Source organism: Cannabis sativa, chromosome 6 (genome assembly GCF_029168945.1).
Source record: "Cannabis sativa cultivar Pink pepper isolate KNU-18-1 chromosome 6, ASM2916894v1, whole genome shotgun sequence".
Classification (NCBI taxonomy): domain Eukaryota; kingdom Viridiplantae; phylum Streptophyta; class Magnoliopsida; order Rosales; family Cannabaceae; genus Cannabis; species Cannabis sativa.
The window spans coordinates 31,912,014-31,928,701 of record NC_083606.1 but is presented as its reverse complement, the minus strand read 5'-3'; positions in this window follow the sequence as shown (position 1 = coordinate 31,928,701).

The following is a 16,688-nucleotide window of genomic DNA, read 5'->3' as shown; positions in this document are numbered from 1 at the left end:
TGATTCATATCTATCGTAGGGTCTACCCATTTTACTAAAGACTCTGGCCGCCACATAAGAATGTGTAGCCCCAGAATCAAACAGTACTGAATATAGCGAGTTGTTAATAGAAAGCTGACTTGTGACTACTGATGGGCTGGCATCTGCATCAGCCTGCGTGATAGCGAACACCCTGGCTGGAGTGGGTATCGCTGGAGCTCGCGGTGCCTCTGGTCGGAGCTGGGGACATTCCCTCTTGAAGTGTCCGGACATGCCACAATGAAAGCATCCCTGACCTTTGCACTCACCCCGATGGTGCCTCTTGCAGCTAGGGCACTCGGGGTAGGAGAATCGGGTCTCAGTACCACCAGGACGACTCCCTCTGTTCTGGTTCCCCCGGAACCTCTTGTTCTGACTCGAGCCGCCGGAAGCAGTGGGTGCCCTCTTCCTCTGATCAATGGCCGAACCACTACTCCCCGCTATATCCCGATGCAGAGGGGTAGGAGCTCCGCCACTCACCGAGTACCGGGCCGATTCGACATACACCCCACCGCGCCCTCGCCTCGCGGTGCCTTCTCCACCATCTGAGCATAGGTGGTGCTGTCGTCGGTGGTGATCATCAGGTCATGCCTGATCTTGGGATTCAACCCGTCCAAGTACTTCTCCTTCTTGCGCCGAAGTCGGTCGGCACAATTCCCGAGGCTAACCTCGCCAACCGATCAAACTGAGTAGTATACTCAGTGACGCTCATGTTCTCCCGCTGGGTCAGGTGAACGAACTCTTTCCTCTTGGCGCTTCTAACCGCCTCGTTGTAGTATTTCGCATTGAAGAGTTCCTGGAACTTTTCCCAGGTCATGGTGGTGACGTCATGGATCTGAGACACCATGTCCCACCATACCAGGGCGTCCTCCTGGAACTGAAACGTGGCGCACACCACTCTGTCGTTACCGGTGACACCCATGAAATTCAGTATCTTGGTGATCACCGTCGCCCATCGTTCGGCTTTCATCACGTCCGGACCTCCCAGGAATACAGGAGGTGCTTGCTTCCGGAACCGCTCATACAATGGTTCCAATCTATGGGCCGCCACCACTATCTCGGCCTGGGCAGCAGGGGCAGGTGCCACTGGAACTACGGGCACAGGAACTGCAGGAGCACCCTGCTGTCTCAACCTCTGAATCTCGAGGTCTTGCTCTTCGATCCGGGCTTGCATTTCCGCAAACCGCAACTCCCAATTCGGGGCTCCCTGATCGGCTGGGGGAGCCTGGGCAGCCTGTGGCGGGTTCTCATCACCCCGACCACGAGCCCTGCCTCGGGGACCTCTACCTCGGCCCCTGGCAGGTGGGGGAAACTGGGCTCCCTGACCTTGATTTGACCCTACGGAGTTGCCCTGACTCCTGGTAGTCCGCCTGGCGTCCATCTAGTTAGAACCGCCTGCGAAACCAAGAGTTGGCATATCAGGTCGTATTCAAGGCGAGCTTACTAATGCCGCTTAATTTGGAAATTAAAAACGAAACATGCGCCTATTCTACTACCAGGCTACTAACATGCTTCCTAACAGGCTTTTCTTTTTCATAACTGAATAAAATAAACTACTAAAGCAATAAAGGCTTACTGAACCGTGAACCGAGCTAACTGCTGATGATGATTGTACATGTCGTGACGATCTTCGGAAGACAACACAGCGGCTACGATACCAAATTGTAACACCCTAACTACCTTAGGCGTATTACGTGATTTTTAAACGTACTGTGCAGCTCGTTGCTAATCAACGAGGTTTATGGAAAAACGTGATTAATTAAAATTTTGCTTTTTAATTAAACTTATAAACTATTTTACAAAAGACTCGGGATCCCGATTTATAAAATCATTTACAAAAGTTTTAACTGTTTAACTATTACATAAAATTAAAAGTCGTCTAACGACCAGTTACAAAATTCAGCCTTGCTGTCCCGAGGATCGTACGCTCCAGGCCTAACCGCCCCGACATGTACAATCTCATAAGCTCGCTCACGGTCCATCAGCTAAAGCCTTGCCTTTACCTACACATGAACATAAACTGTGAGTCGACAGACTCAGTAAGAAAAGCATAATAATATCATACATAATTCTAACTGCCGTGTCCAACACGATACTGAGTCCCACTACTGCCATGTCCAACATGGTGCTGAGCCACTACTGCCATGTCCAACATGGTACTGAGTTTTGAACGTTCACAGGGACGGTACTATTGACAAATATCCTCCTGATCGGTCGAACCGGTCATACTCCGGCTGCTGGTCATACTCCAGCCTGTACCGACGGGATAGGTCAATAGCACTGAACCACCAACCAAGTGTCAGCCTGATCGGTCGAACCGGTCATACTCCGGCTGCTGGTCATACTCCAGCCTGTACCGACGTGACAGGGTTGGATGGTTCGAAGCCTATGTACATAACTAATGTAATCTAGCAGGCTTCCTACATGCACGCTAAACATGTAATCTACATATGCATACTGTTATACTAATCTTACTCGGATTCCGATTTCGTGTGTGCTTGGCCAACCCGATCGGAATCCGAAGCCGAGCTACGGACATCGGCTCCTAAACCATAAAAATCACAACGCTATAAGTGACACGCTAAATCACTTCCCGGGGACTAAAACTTGGAACTAAAAGTTTCCCTATCGATAAAAAGCATGGCAATACCCCTAAAAACATAAAAACGAGGAAAACTAGGGTTCGGAAAAATTCCCCAACCGGTAGACCGGTTGCCCAACCGGAATTCCGGTTCTGGGAATTACAGGACACCCATCCGGAATTCCGGTTGCACAACCGGAATTCCGGTTCCTCGCAGGAATTTTTCAAAAATTCCTAACTCGACCAAATCAAACCCAATTGGTTCCAAACCTTCCAGACCTGCTCTAAATACCCCAAAGAACAAATCTAAGGCATCAAACTAACCCAGAATTCACAGATGCAAAAATTACCATTAAAGCTCAAGCTTTGAGTTCTAAACTCAAACTTGAGCAATTCCCACAATCATGCATTCAAACAAGCTAGAATCTACTAAATCATGCATAAATAAGCCTCTGAAAACAACTAAGAATATCCAGCAACTTCACAGCAACAATTTGAACCATTTCTTTCAAAAATTCATAACTTTTTCACATAAACATCTAACCAACTAGAACAAGAACTTAAGCATGCAATTTAATCTCAACAAACCTACTGAATTCAACACTTTAATCACAGAAACAACAACAACAATAACCAGCAGCAACAATACCAAAACACTATGCATGCATCACCATTTTTCATCATTTTTTTCAAGAAATTACAACAAGAAAGGTTAGTGACTTTACCAAGGATTAGAAGAACACTTAGATTGGATGAAACTAGCTTGAAAATTGAAAGAAAACCAGCCCTTGAACCCCAAGCCTTCAGCCGAAAAAGAGAGAGAGAAAAGAGAGTGTTTTTCTAAATTTTTTTCTAAGTGTTGGGTTATGTTTTGCAAAATAAAGGAAATGGAGTAAAAGTCACTTATTACACATTTCATTTCAGCCAACAGATAAATAAAATAAACAACTAATTTTCAAATAAAAAGCCACTAAAAGATAAAACATTAATGGGGCAAAAAGACCATTTTGCCCCTCCACCATAAAATCACATAAATCATACTAAAGGGGTATTTTTGGGAAATTCTAAATTCCCGGCCATTCCCGACATTCCCAATGTCTAAAACCCGTCCCCAAACTACTAACATACTAAGTTGTGATTTCTACTGAGCCAAACGCCGAGTTCCAAAAGACCGGACACCGGAAATGCAAAATATGCAAGCTACTGAATAACATAAATAACAGTATAATAAATTATTTAAATAGCTATAAATAATTTCATAATTAATCACAATTAACTGATAATTTCCAAATTAACTAAGCGGGCTTTACACTCTATCACACTTAGAGATTTACAACCTTTAGGGGTGGACCATAATCTCTATAAACTTAGGGGTGGACTTTATTCTACAGTACCCTTTGTGACACATATTTTTTAAACATGGAAATAATATAATAAATTAGCTATTATCAGAATAAATTCTTGATCTTGATTATATGTTCCAGTTTAGATTTACTGTTGTAATAGTTATTGATACCATTAAAGTTCTTTGATAATGTTTCACATTACCTTGGTTGAGTGGGAGAATATTAAAATTCTTTACCCATCTTCGTTTGGTTGATAATTGTGATAGGAACTTAAGAACACCTCTGATAAAAACAAGTCTAACTATTCACATGGATAGAAATAACTTATCAGAATTATGAGAGTAAGATAGAAGAATTCTTGCATAGTCTATTCGAAAGACTGATTCAAGATGTCTATTTCTCATAACATTTTATGGTATCTTGATTTGATTGCTTAAATCTCTAGCAAGTATTTTTCACTTCAAATACTAGACTGCTATGTTGTTGACCTAATCTTAAAGAAACTTACAGTTTCGGCTTAAGATAATAAGTCACAATGAGATGTTCCCAGAAACAATAGTAAAAGGTTAAAAGTTTCTAACCAGACATCTGCTATTGAGTGGGAGCCATCTGAGATGTAATCAAATGGGGAACATTAGGGGACAATCAAGAAAGATTTACAAAAGTGACGTATATGTTATATAAGGAGCTATGCATTAGTGATCCCGATATGCACACCGACTCATTAAAAATTGTGAGATGGTGGTTACTCTGGGGGTGGAGGAATCATTATAGAAGAGTGTTAAAACCCATATATAATAATTCAAGCTTCATCAGAGAAGATATAACTTTGTAAATTCAAAATTACTAGAAAGTTATTTTACTGAAGAAAATTCTACACTGCATTATCTCAATTCCAAATTTTAAAATTTGAGAGATATGTCTTCTGGTTGTTCAGATGTACTTAATGGGCAATAAGGATTTCAGTATCCCTTGATGAGTAAAGCATAAGTTAGGGAGGTTTCATGTGTCTCATGAACCTGGTTCCAGATATATGGGTGGATTCAAAGATACTACACTTGATCAGAGGATCAAGACAAAAGATTAATTGTAATGCACAACTTGTTTTATGTTAGTGCAAGTGGGAGTTTGTTGGGATTTATGCCCTAAATAAAACTCATTACAATCTGATTAGTTATCAATTTAGAAGTGAAGTATGTTTACATGTATGTTACATGTTTATGGTTTAATACATATACTTGATATATGCACAAAATCAGTTAAATCTAGAACATATAGTTATTCACAATTACAGTATCGTCAATACAGTGGAATGTGATTGTGATTATATGATTCAAAAGATTTGGTCCCTGTTCATCAGTGTTTTGGATTTACACTGATGTGATAATCAGCGATGAAGTATACTTACACTTGGAGTAAGTGTTATGTTCTTTCCAGAACATTGGCAAAGTATACTGGTTTCGAATGCATGGAGTATGCATTGGACTGGACCGATATTGAACTTGGTTAAAGATATTGTAAACTTACCGTTGTATCTTTCCAAGTCAATGTCAGAAGTTGATCTTAGATTAAGAGAATCTAAATCCTGATATGCTTAGGCTCAATCTCAGGAGTGCTATTCTTGTTCTTTGATTTATTAGTTAAAGCCTGCTTTGAGTCAGGATAATACATATATTTTGAGAACATGATAGCATAACTGAATAGGGAGTGCTAAACATAAATATGGAAATCTATAGCTTCTACTGGTGTATAGAAGTAAAGTGATGATTCCTTTTGAGCTTAGTTAAATAGAAGTAAATGGATGAGCTCTTGTTTCAGTGACTATATATTAGATCACTAAAACATCATTTACAGGTAACTAAGTGTTCAAATGGGCAAAATACATTGAGGGGTGTAAACGGTAAATTGGTCCCGTCTCGATGTAAATCATCTATATAGAGGATCTCTAAATCACATTAAGATTATAACAATGGTTAAATGAGATAGCATATTGATATCGTGAAACATATGATATGCTCTATATAAGTCTGAGAGTGCAATTCCAAGTTCTAAGAGTGGATTCAACGAGGAATTAATAAGTTAGGGATTTACTTGGTAAATCGGTTCAACTTATTGGAAGCTCAGAATATAGATCCATGGTCCCCATTCTAGTTGAGACTATACTGTTTGTAGGACTCTATAATTGATTTATGATTAATCAATTATAATTCTAAAAGTTAGACTATGTCTAATTTGTGAATTCTCACAGTTTAGGGATGAAATTGTAAATAAGAGGGTTTCTAGGTTTAATTATTAATTATGAGACTTTGCATGTCTGAATTAATAATTAATTTTAAATGGCAATATTATTTAATAATCTATTTTAGTTATTAAATAATTGGTTTTGGCATTTAAATGATTAGAATTGGAAAAATGGCATTTTTGGAGAAATAGAAATAAAATTGAGGAAACTGCAAAATCCATGTGAGGCCCATTCACACCATGGCCGGCCACATCATTGCTTTTTCCCAATTATTATTTTTCAATTTAATTTGTCATTTAATTGCTAATCAAAGCCTAGCCTAAATAGGAAAGTGGTGAATCACACTAAATAAGGCAGTTATTCAATTACACAGTAAAAGAGGAAACTGTTTATTTGGAAAGTTGTGATCTTCCCTTTTCCTATTTATAGCAGCCCCTCTCCTCTCTTTGTATGCATGTGTTTGCTTGAGAAAACTTTGCTTTGCAAAGTGTGTCACACGAAATCAAGAGAGAAAAACAAGAGAGAGATTTCGAAATCCCTAGTGAGAGAGAAGTGCCCACTCACATCATTCAGTATCTCATCATAGTTTGGAAGACTGTGAAGGATCACATCCAACTGAAGAACTTTCGGGCTCAGATCTTGATTATACTCTGCTACAGACAGGAATCAAGGGTTAGAGATCTGAGTGGAAGGAGACATTAATTCCGCTGCAATCACTGTAAGTTATTCTTAACTTTTATGTGTTTAGTTCATCGTTTTAGAAGTTCAATATTAGGTTGTTAAATCAACATACTTGCAAATAGATCTAAGATCCTGGATAAATATAATACCAACAACTGGCACCAGAGCCATGGTAATTGATTTGCTTGCAAGAAATTTGGACTTAAAACGATTTGCTTGTGATTTGGATGGTTTCATGTTGTGTCATATTGATGTTTGATTGATGTTTGTGAATTCTGGGAAAAATAATTGATTGTCTGTATCTGGAATTATTTTTATTGGATATTTTGGAAAATTCTAAGCAATTTACTTTTTTACAGAACTCGATTTCGATTTAATTTGAATTAGTTATGAATTTTTGAAAATCGGGAAAAACCTAGGTGGTGAACACCTCCCCTACGCGCGCGGAAATCATGCGCAGGGGTGCTTGCGCCCAGATTTCTGGGCTGTGTCTCCCCTCCCACGCGCGCGGACAGCATGCTTTGCATGCTGTCCGTACCACCTGCTTTTTCCTTCGTTTTCTTCGATTTTTCATGCTATTTCATGGAATTAAATTCTGATTTTTTGTGTAGTTTTGTATGTTGATTTTTGTTTTTCAAATTTCAAATCTAATTATCAGAAATAAATTAATTTTATTTTTTAAAATTAATTTTAGATATTAGTGTAATTTCATTTTGAAAATAGAAAAAAAATCAAGTTTTGCTTACCCTTTTCTTATTTACTTTAAAATTTGATTATTTTTTTTTTTTTTAAGGTCAGATATTATTTTTTTTGGTAACTTGACCTTAATTAAAATAAGATCATAATAATCATGATAATTTTAAAAGAGGAAATAAGGTATTTTTGTTAACTTTTAAATTTTGTGATTTTTTCAATTAAATTAAATTGTAAAATAAGAAAAGGGTATGTATTTACCATTTTCTATTTTATTATTTAATTTATTAAATAACATGAAATTTAAAAGGAAAGTTAGCAATTTATTTTGAAATGACATTTAGGTTACCCAAAACCTAATTTTTCAAAATGGTAGGTTTAATTTTAATATTATTTTTCGAAATATAGTTTTAAAATTAAATAAATCCTACATCCAACTATCCAGATCTAACCTTGTTGCAGGAGTATGTGTTTTAGATTGTTTGTAAGTTTTTCTAAAACCTATTATTACTTGATCTAAATTGCCAGGGTTAACTTGTTGACAGATCAAATGATCTGATTTTAACCCATGGTTCAATTGATGATAGATCAAGTAGATAATTTGTAACAGGTAATTTTTACAAACTTCTTTCATCTGTGTATGACCTAGTAACATGATAGGATCCATCCAAATCTGTGTGCCTGTGTGAGCCTATATGTTTAATTTCTATTATAGATACATATAGGTTGTTGTTGCTAAATAAAATGTCATAACCTGATAGATTTTATTTAGGCTCATTTAGTTAATGGGCCTATTCAATTAATAACAGTTGTTCATTTTAAGGTTAAATTCCTCTCTTTTGGGCCTTGTGTGAGAGTTGGGAGCCTTAGAAGTGGGTGCGACATACTGGACCCAGCCCCCCTCACATGAACAACCCCAATTGTGAAGGTCCATTTGCCTGATTTGGATAACTGTGTTAGGTTAATTATATTAGTTTGACCTAATAAAATTGAATAGCAACATAATTAATTTCTTCGAAATTAATTTAAGAAAAACATAGTTTAATGAATTTCATTTCTAGATAAACTATTTGTATTTTTCTTGTATTTAATTAAATAAAGAATTTTAACTAATTAGATTCTTTCTGAAACTTACTTTTATTATTTCATTAGATATTCTTATTTAAGTTATGAATTAGTAATTACTAATTTTTTATAATAACTTAAATTTGAATATATTTTGATAATAATATTAAGCTGAGGAATTCTAGGAATTAGTTATTGAAGATTCTTAAAAGATATTATTTTAAGTTGGTTTTAAACTTAAAAAGGGAATATCTTTAAATTAGGTAGTTACCACCTAATTTTGATATTTAATTAAATGATGTTTGGAAAATTTTAAGTTAGTAAATTATAGATTCTTTCTATAATAACTTAAATCAGATATTTTTCAGATCTTGAAAAGATACTTAGTAGAATTGAGATATTTTCTAGATAGTTATTTCCATACTAATTATTATTTCTAATCTAGGAAATTATCATTGATTGTGAAATTAATTGGTTAATAATTAATTTTGGTACAATTCAATTAAGGATATTTTTCCTTGTATTAAATTGGAAATTAATGATTAAGCCTTCTCTATACTTAATTATTTATTTCCTCAATTTAATACATTTAATTAAATTGAAAATTAAATGTCTAAGTTGATTTTCATAATGATACTTAGATATTATTATTTTCATGATGTTTAATTAAATAAGAAAATTATTTTAAGTTGGGTATTTCCATAACAACTTAAATTTGAATAATTTTCATAATATATTTTATTTATTTTATTAATCATTTTTCAAAATAGCATTTAATTATGCAAGGTGATTTTGAATTTATCTTGAAAGATAGATTGAAGTTGTAAATTAATTATTTTAAATAATTTTGAATCAACTTAAATCAATAATCTTTTCAATTAATGATTAATTTAAAATAAAGGAACTGAAATATATTATTAGAAATTGGATTAATTAGTCAAGAAAATCTAGATAGATAATATTTTTTTTGCTTGAAGTATTTTTTCTAAGTAAGGTTTGATTTATTTTAAATGTATTTCAAAAATTGTGTATTTTTGGAAATACTATATATATATATATATATTTGTAGAAAATTTTAATTTGAGTTGCAAATTAAATTAAATTAATACAACTTAAATTAAGTAATTTTCTTAATATTTGTTAGAAAATTAACACTAAGATGGAAATAATTCATTTTATTTTCTTAACCATCTAAGTTTAATTTTACAAATATTAAATTAAATTTTATTTAGATTCTATTCTAAATTTAAAATTTAATAAATATATATATATATAGATTTAAAATAAATAAATAATAGAAGAAAATACAATTTAAATAATGAGCTTTATTATTTTTGAGATATTCGATCTCCATTGTTGGTTTTACATAGCTATTGTTTTAGTGAGTAATCCTCCCTAATGGAAGAACGTTCATTAGCAAGTTAGCGCCGTTTAATCTCGAAAGATAAGTATGTTTGTAAGTGTTTTATATTGGTATTAACCACCCTAATGGTGGGTACTGTATAAGACTTACAAACATATGAAACAATGGTAGAAGCTCATGAAATAAGAATGACCTTGACTCTCGCCTAAACGGGACAACGTCGGATTCTCTTTTCGATCGAATAAAAGGTTGCTAGAATGTTTGCTATTCTAGATGAGCTGACAACTCTATTCAATGAATGATAGCTTTGACTCTCGCCTAAACGGGACACTGATATCAGTTTGTTGAAAACCTTGGAAATTATTTAGGTTTGAATTTTTTTTTGTATTTTCTCTAGTCATTCCTACTTGCTGTATGCTGATAATTTCTAAATGAGATTTTGTGATAAACCATAACTGATATCTATGTATTATCTTGTAGTATCCTGAATTGAAATGTCAAATCCCATGTTGTCACTCTTAACTGAAAATAAGCTAAATGGGTCTAACTTCCCAAAGTGGAGAGAGAACATTCATATTGCTCTCATAGGTGAAAGTGCCTCGTTTCTGTTGACTGAGCCGTCCCCTGAGCAGCCAAGCGACAATGCAACCAAAGCTGTAAAAGAGAAGTTCGAGCGTTGGCATAATGCTAACAATAAAGCTCGTTACTTCATTCTTTCCAGCATGGTTGACACCTTGAAAACAAGGTTTGCAAACAACATCACGGCTGCAGAAATCATGACGCAGTTAACTGAGCTATTCGGTATGGCATCAATTCAGTCTCGTTTCGATGCGACTAAGAAATTCATCAACGCACGGATGGAACCCCATCAGAATGTGCGTGATCACCTTCTCCAGATGGCTAGTTATTTCCAGGAAGCCCAGAATCATGGTGCTGAAATGGATCAGACTACTCAAGTGAGTCTCATCTTGAATAGCCTGACTCAAGATTTTCTGCCCTACACATCAAATTATGTCATGAATAAGAAGGAACAAGACTTTCATACTTTAGTCAATGACCTTCAGACATATGAAAATTTGATTGGAGGTCCCAAGAAAAGAGGGAATAAACCTCAGAATTCTGGAAATGGTAATAAGACAAGTAATCCTGAAGCACTTGTTGCTTCAACTTCCAAATCCCATCATAAGAAGAAGTGCAAAAATGCCAAGAAGCGAGCTCAAGCTGCGAATGCAGCTAGGAACAAAAATGCTGGAGCTTCTGGCAATACACAAAAAGGAAAATGTTTCTACTGCAATGAGAAAGGCCATTGGAAATCCCAATGTCCTAAGTATCTCGCAAAGAAACAAGGTATTTTCTTTATAAACTGATGTGTTTTTAGTGAATTATTATCCTTTTGGATTAATAATTCTGGACTACTAACCTTGTTTATTATTCTTCTTATAGCTAAAGCTTCTTAAACTCGGATGCTGTCTAAGCGAGTTGGATTAGAAAGCTGGATGATGGATGGAGATTGTCTACAATAAAGAAGAAGCTCTTTCATTTGAATTAATTGTTTAGTTTTTCAAACAATTTGGATTTCAAGTTTGGGATCTTAATTCCCTGTTTGGTTCTCATAAATATTGCAAACAATTTTTTGGTTTATAATAAAATATCCTTTTCAATTATATTGCAATTTATGAGTTGAGCTTCAATTCTTTATTTTATCTATTACCAATTATTATATTTATTTTGTTTGAATGTGTATGTGTTTTTATTATTGATGCAAATTCAAAAGTATTTAAACTCTTTACAGAGTTATTACTACATAAACACTAGAAGTTTTTTTCTATGTTTATGAATAATTGTTGGTTTCAAAAATTATTATTTGAGAATTTGTTTAATAAAAAGATCTTTTGATCTAATAGGGGTAGAGAAAAGTTAAGAATAACATGCAGTTCAAAAGATTTTTTATATCTAATGAACTCTGGATTATATTCAACTCCACAGACTCTCTATGTAACACCCTAACTACCTTAGGCGTATTACGTGATTTTTAAACGTACTGTGCAGCTCGTTGCTAATCAACGAGGTTTATGGAAAAACGTGATTAATTAAAATTTTGCTTTTTAATTAAACTTATAAACTATTTTACAAAAGACTCGGGATCCCGATTTATAAAATCATTTACAAAAGTTTTAACTGTTTAACTATTACATAAAATTAAAAGTCGTCTAACGACCAGTTACAAAATTCAGCCTTGCTGTCCCGAGGATCGTACGCTCCAGGCCTAACCGCCCCGACATGTACAATCTCATAAGCTCGCTCACGGTCCATCAGCTAAAGCCTTGCCTTTACCTACACATGAACATAAACTGTGAGTCGACAGACTCAGTAAGAAAAGCATAATAATATCATACATAATTCTAACTGCCGTGTCCAACACGATACTGAGTCCCACTACTGCCATGTTCAACATGGTGCTGAGCCACTACTGCCATGTCCAACATGGTACTGAGTTTTGAACGTTCACAGGGACGGTACTATTGACAAATATCCTCCTGATCGGTCGAACCGGTCATACTCCGGCTGCTGGTCATACTCCAGCCTGTACCGACGGGATAGGTCAATAGCACTGAACCACCAACCAAGTGTCAGCCTGATCGGTCGAACCGGTCATACTCCGGCTGCTGGTCATACTCCGGCCGTACCGACGTGACGGGGTTGGATGGTTCGAAGCCTATATACATAACTAATGTAATCTAGCGGGCTTCCTACATGCACGCTAAACATGTAATCTACATATGCATCTCGTTATACTAATCTTACACGGATTCCGATTTCGGGTGTCTTGGTCAACCTGACTGGAACTGAAGCTGAGCGGCGGATTACTGGCTCCTAAACCATAAAAATCACAACGCTATAAGTGACACGCTAAATCACTTCCCGGGGACTAAAACTTGGAACTAAAAGTTTCCCTATCGATAAAAAGCATGGCAATACCCCTAAAAACATAAAAACGAGGAAAACTAGGGTTCGGAAAAATTCCCCAACCGGTAGACCGGTTGCCCAACCGGAATTCCGGTTCTGGGAATTACAGGACACCCATCCGGAATTCCGGTTGCACAACCGGAATTCCGGTTCCTCGCAGGAATTTTTCAAAAATTCCTAACTCGACCAAATCAAACCCAATTGGTTCCAAACCTTCCAGACCTGCTCTAAATACCCCAAAGAACAAATCTAAGGCATCAAACTAACCCAGAATTCACAGATGCAAAAATTACCATTAAAGCTCAAGCTTTGAGTTCTAAACTCAAACTTGAGCAATTCCCACAATCATGCATTCAAACAAGCTAGAATCTACTAAATCATGCATAAATAAGCCTCTGAAAACAACTAAGAATATCCAGCAACAATTTGAACCATTTCTTTCAAAAATTCATAACTTTTTCACATAAACATCTAACCAACTAGAACAAGAACTTAAGCATGCAATTTAATCTCAACAAACCTACTGAATTCAACACTTTAATCACAGAAACAACAACAACAATAACCAGCAGCAACAATACCAAAACACTATGCATGCATCACCATTTTTCATCATTTTTTTCAAGAAATTACAACAAGAAAGGTTAGAGACTTTACCAAGGATTAGAAGAACACTTAGATTGGATGAAACTAGCTTGAAAATTGAAAGAAAACCAGCCCTTGAACCCCAAGCCTTCAGCCGAAAAAGAGAGAGAGAAAAGAGAGTGTTTTTCTAAATTTTTTTCTAAGTGTTGGGTTATGTTTTGCAAAATAAAGGAAATGGAGTAAAAGTCACTTATTACACATTTCATTTCAGCCAACAAATAAATAAAATAAACAACTAATTTTCAAATAAAAAGCCACTAAAAGATAAAACATTAATGGGGCAAAAAGACCATTTTGCCCCTCCACCATAAAATCACATAAATCATACTAAAGGGGTATTTTTGGGAAATTCTAAATTCCCGGCCATTCCCGACATTCCCAATGTCTAAAACCCGTCCCCAAACTACTAACATACTAAGTTGTGATTTCTACTGAGCCAAACGCCGAGTTCCAAAAGACCGGACACCGGAAATGCAAAATATGCAAGCTACTGAATAACATAAATAACAGTATAATAAATTATTTAAATAGCTATAAATAATTTCATAATTAATCACAATTAACTGATAATTTCCAAATTAACTAAGCGGGCTTTACAACTATCCCCCCTTAAAAGGATTTCGTCCCCGAAATCTAACCTGAATAACTCTGGATATTGAGCTCTCATATCTGACTCTAGCTCCCAGGTGGCTTCTTCCACCTTACTGTTTTTCCAGAGAACCTTGACCAATGCTATGGTCTTATTCCGAAGGACTTTGTCCTTTCTATCCAGGATCTGCACTGGTTGTTCCTCATATGACATGTCTGGCTGAAGCTGAAGACTCTCATAACTAAGTATATGAGAGGGGTCTGAAACGTATTTTCTCAACATTGAGACATGGAATACGTTGTGCACTGCTGATAAGGCTGGAGGCAATGCTAACCGATATGCCACTTGACCTATCTTCTCGAGAATCTCGAAAGGTCCTGTAAATCTAGGGTATAACTTGCCTCTTTTCCCGAAACGTTTAATCCCCTTCATCGGAGATACTCGTAAAAACACATGTTCCCCTACTTGGAACTCAACGTCTCTGCGTTTCGGATCTGTGTAACTCTTCTGTCTACTCTGTGAGGCAAGCATTCTAGCTTTTATCTTTTCTATTGCCTCATTAGTCCGCTGTACTGACTCAGGACCTAGGTATTTCCTCTCCCCTGTCTCATCCCAGTGGATAGGGGATCTACATTTCCTACCGTACAACAGTTCATAGGGAGCCATCCCTATCGTACTCTGATAACTGTTGTTGTAAGAGAATTCTATCAACGGTAGATACTTACTCCATGAGCCTTCAAAGTCCATAACACAGGCTCTCAACATATCCTCCAATATCTGAATTGTCCTTTCGGACTGACCATCTGTCTGAGGATGGAATGCTGTACTGAATTTTAGCTTTGTACCCATTGCCCGTTGCAAACTTTGCCAAAATTTGGAGGTGAATTTCGGATCCCTGTCCGAAACTATAGACTTCGGTACCCCGTGAAGTCTCACTATCTCTCTGACGTACAGTTCTGCCAACTGATCCACTGAAAATGTTGTTCGACCGAGAAAATGAGCGATTTCGTAAATCGATCCACCACTACCCGGATGGAATCATACATACCCGTGGTCCTAGGTAACCCGACCACAAAATCCATCGTAATATCCTCCCATTTCCATTCGGTAGGGTTAGAGGCCGCAACAACCCCGCCGGTCTCCTCGATGTTCGGCCTTAATCCGCGACAAGTGAGGCATCTCGATACGAATTCTACCAAATTCTTCTTCATACCGCTCCACCAGAAGTACGGTTTCAAATCTTGGTACATTTTGGTGGTGCCGGGATGCAGAGAATACGGGGTAGAATGAGCCTCCTCAAAGATCTCATTTCTCAGTTCCACACTGTTCGGAACACAAACCCTGGCTTTATACAAAAGCATCCCACTATCTGACACTGAAAAGTCCTTGGCTTGACCAGCCAACACTTCATCTCGGATTTTCACTAACTCCGGATCTGTCATCTGAGCGACTTTTATTCTTGCTAATAAATCAGATTGCAGCGTCAAGTTGTGAAGCTGACCTACCACAAACTCAATGCTGGATCTAACCATATCCTCGGCTAGGCGGGGTGAGATACCGAACCATGTTAGCTACTTGCCGGGACCCTTTACGCTCGGGGCATCGCCCACTACATTGGCTTTTCCGGGATGATAGAGGATCTCGCAGTCATAGTCCTTCACTAGTTCCAACCAACGCCTTTGTCTCATGTTCAAATCTTTCTGAGTAAAGAAATACTTGAGACTTTTATGGTCGGTATAGATCTCACACTTCTCCCCATAAAGGTAATGCCGCCAAATCTTCAGTGCAAAAACCACTGCGGCCAATTCTAGATCATGAGTCGGGTATCGCTGTTCATAATCCTTTAACTGACGGGAGGCATAAGCGATAACCCGGTCGGCTTGCATCAATACACACCCCAAACCCTGTTTGGATGCGTCACAGTAGACTACGAACTTTTCCTTGTCCAAAGGCAAAGCTAGTACCGGAGCAGTAATCAACCTCTGTTTCAGCTCCTGAAAACTAGCTTCACATTTATCTGACCAGATAAATCGCTGATTCTTCTTTGTAAGCTCGGTTAGGGGCATTGAAATTTTGGAGAACCCCTCCACGAACCTACGGTAGTACCCAGCTAATCCCAAGAAGCTTCTGATCTCTGTCACTGTCTTCGGTCTCGGCCAATCCCTGACGGATTCAATCTTCCCGGGATCCACCTTGATCCCATCTTTACTCACAATGTGCCCTAGGAAGGACACCTGAGATAACCAGAACTCACATTTCTTGAACTTGGCGTAAAGCTTATGTTCTCGAAGTCGTTGCAGTACCATCTGAAGATGTAACTCATGCTCCTCTTCTGACTGAGAGTACACGAGGATGTCGTCGATAAACACAATCACACAGATATCGAGGAAATCCTTGAATACTCTATTCATCAGGTCCATGAATGCAGCAGGAGCATTGGTTAGTCCGAATGACATAACCAGAAACTCGTAATGTCCATAACTAGTGCGGAAAGCCGT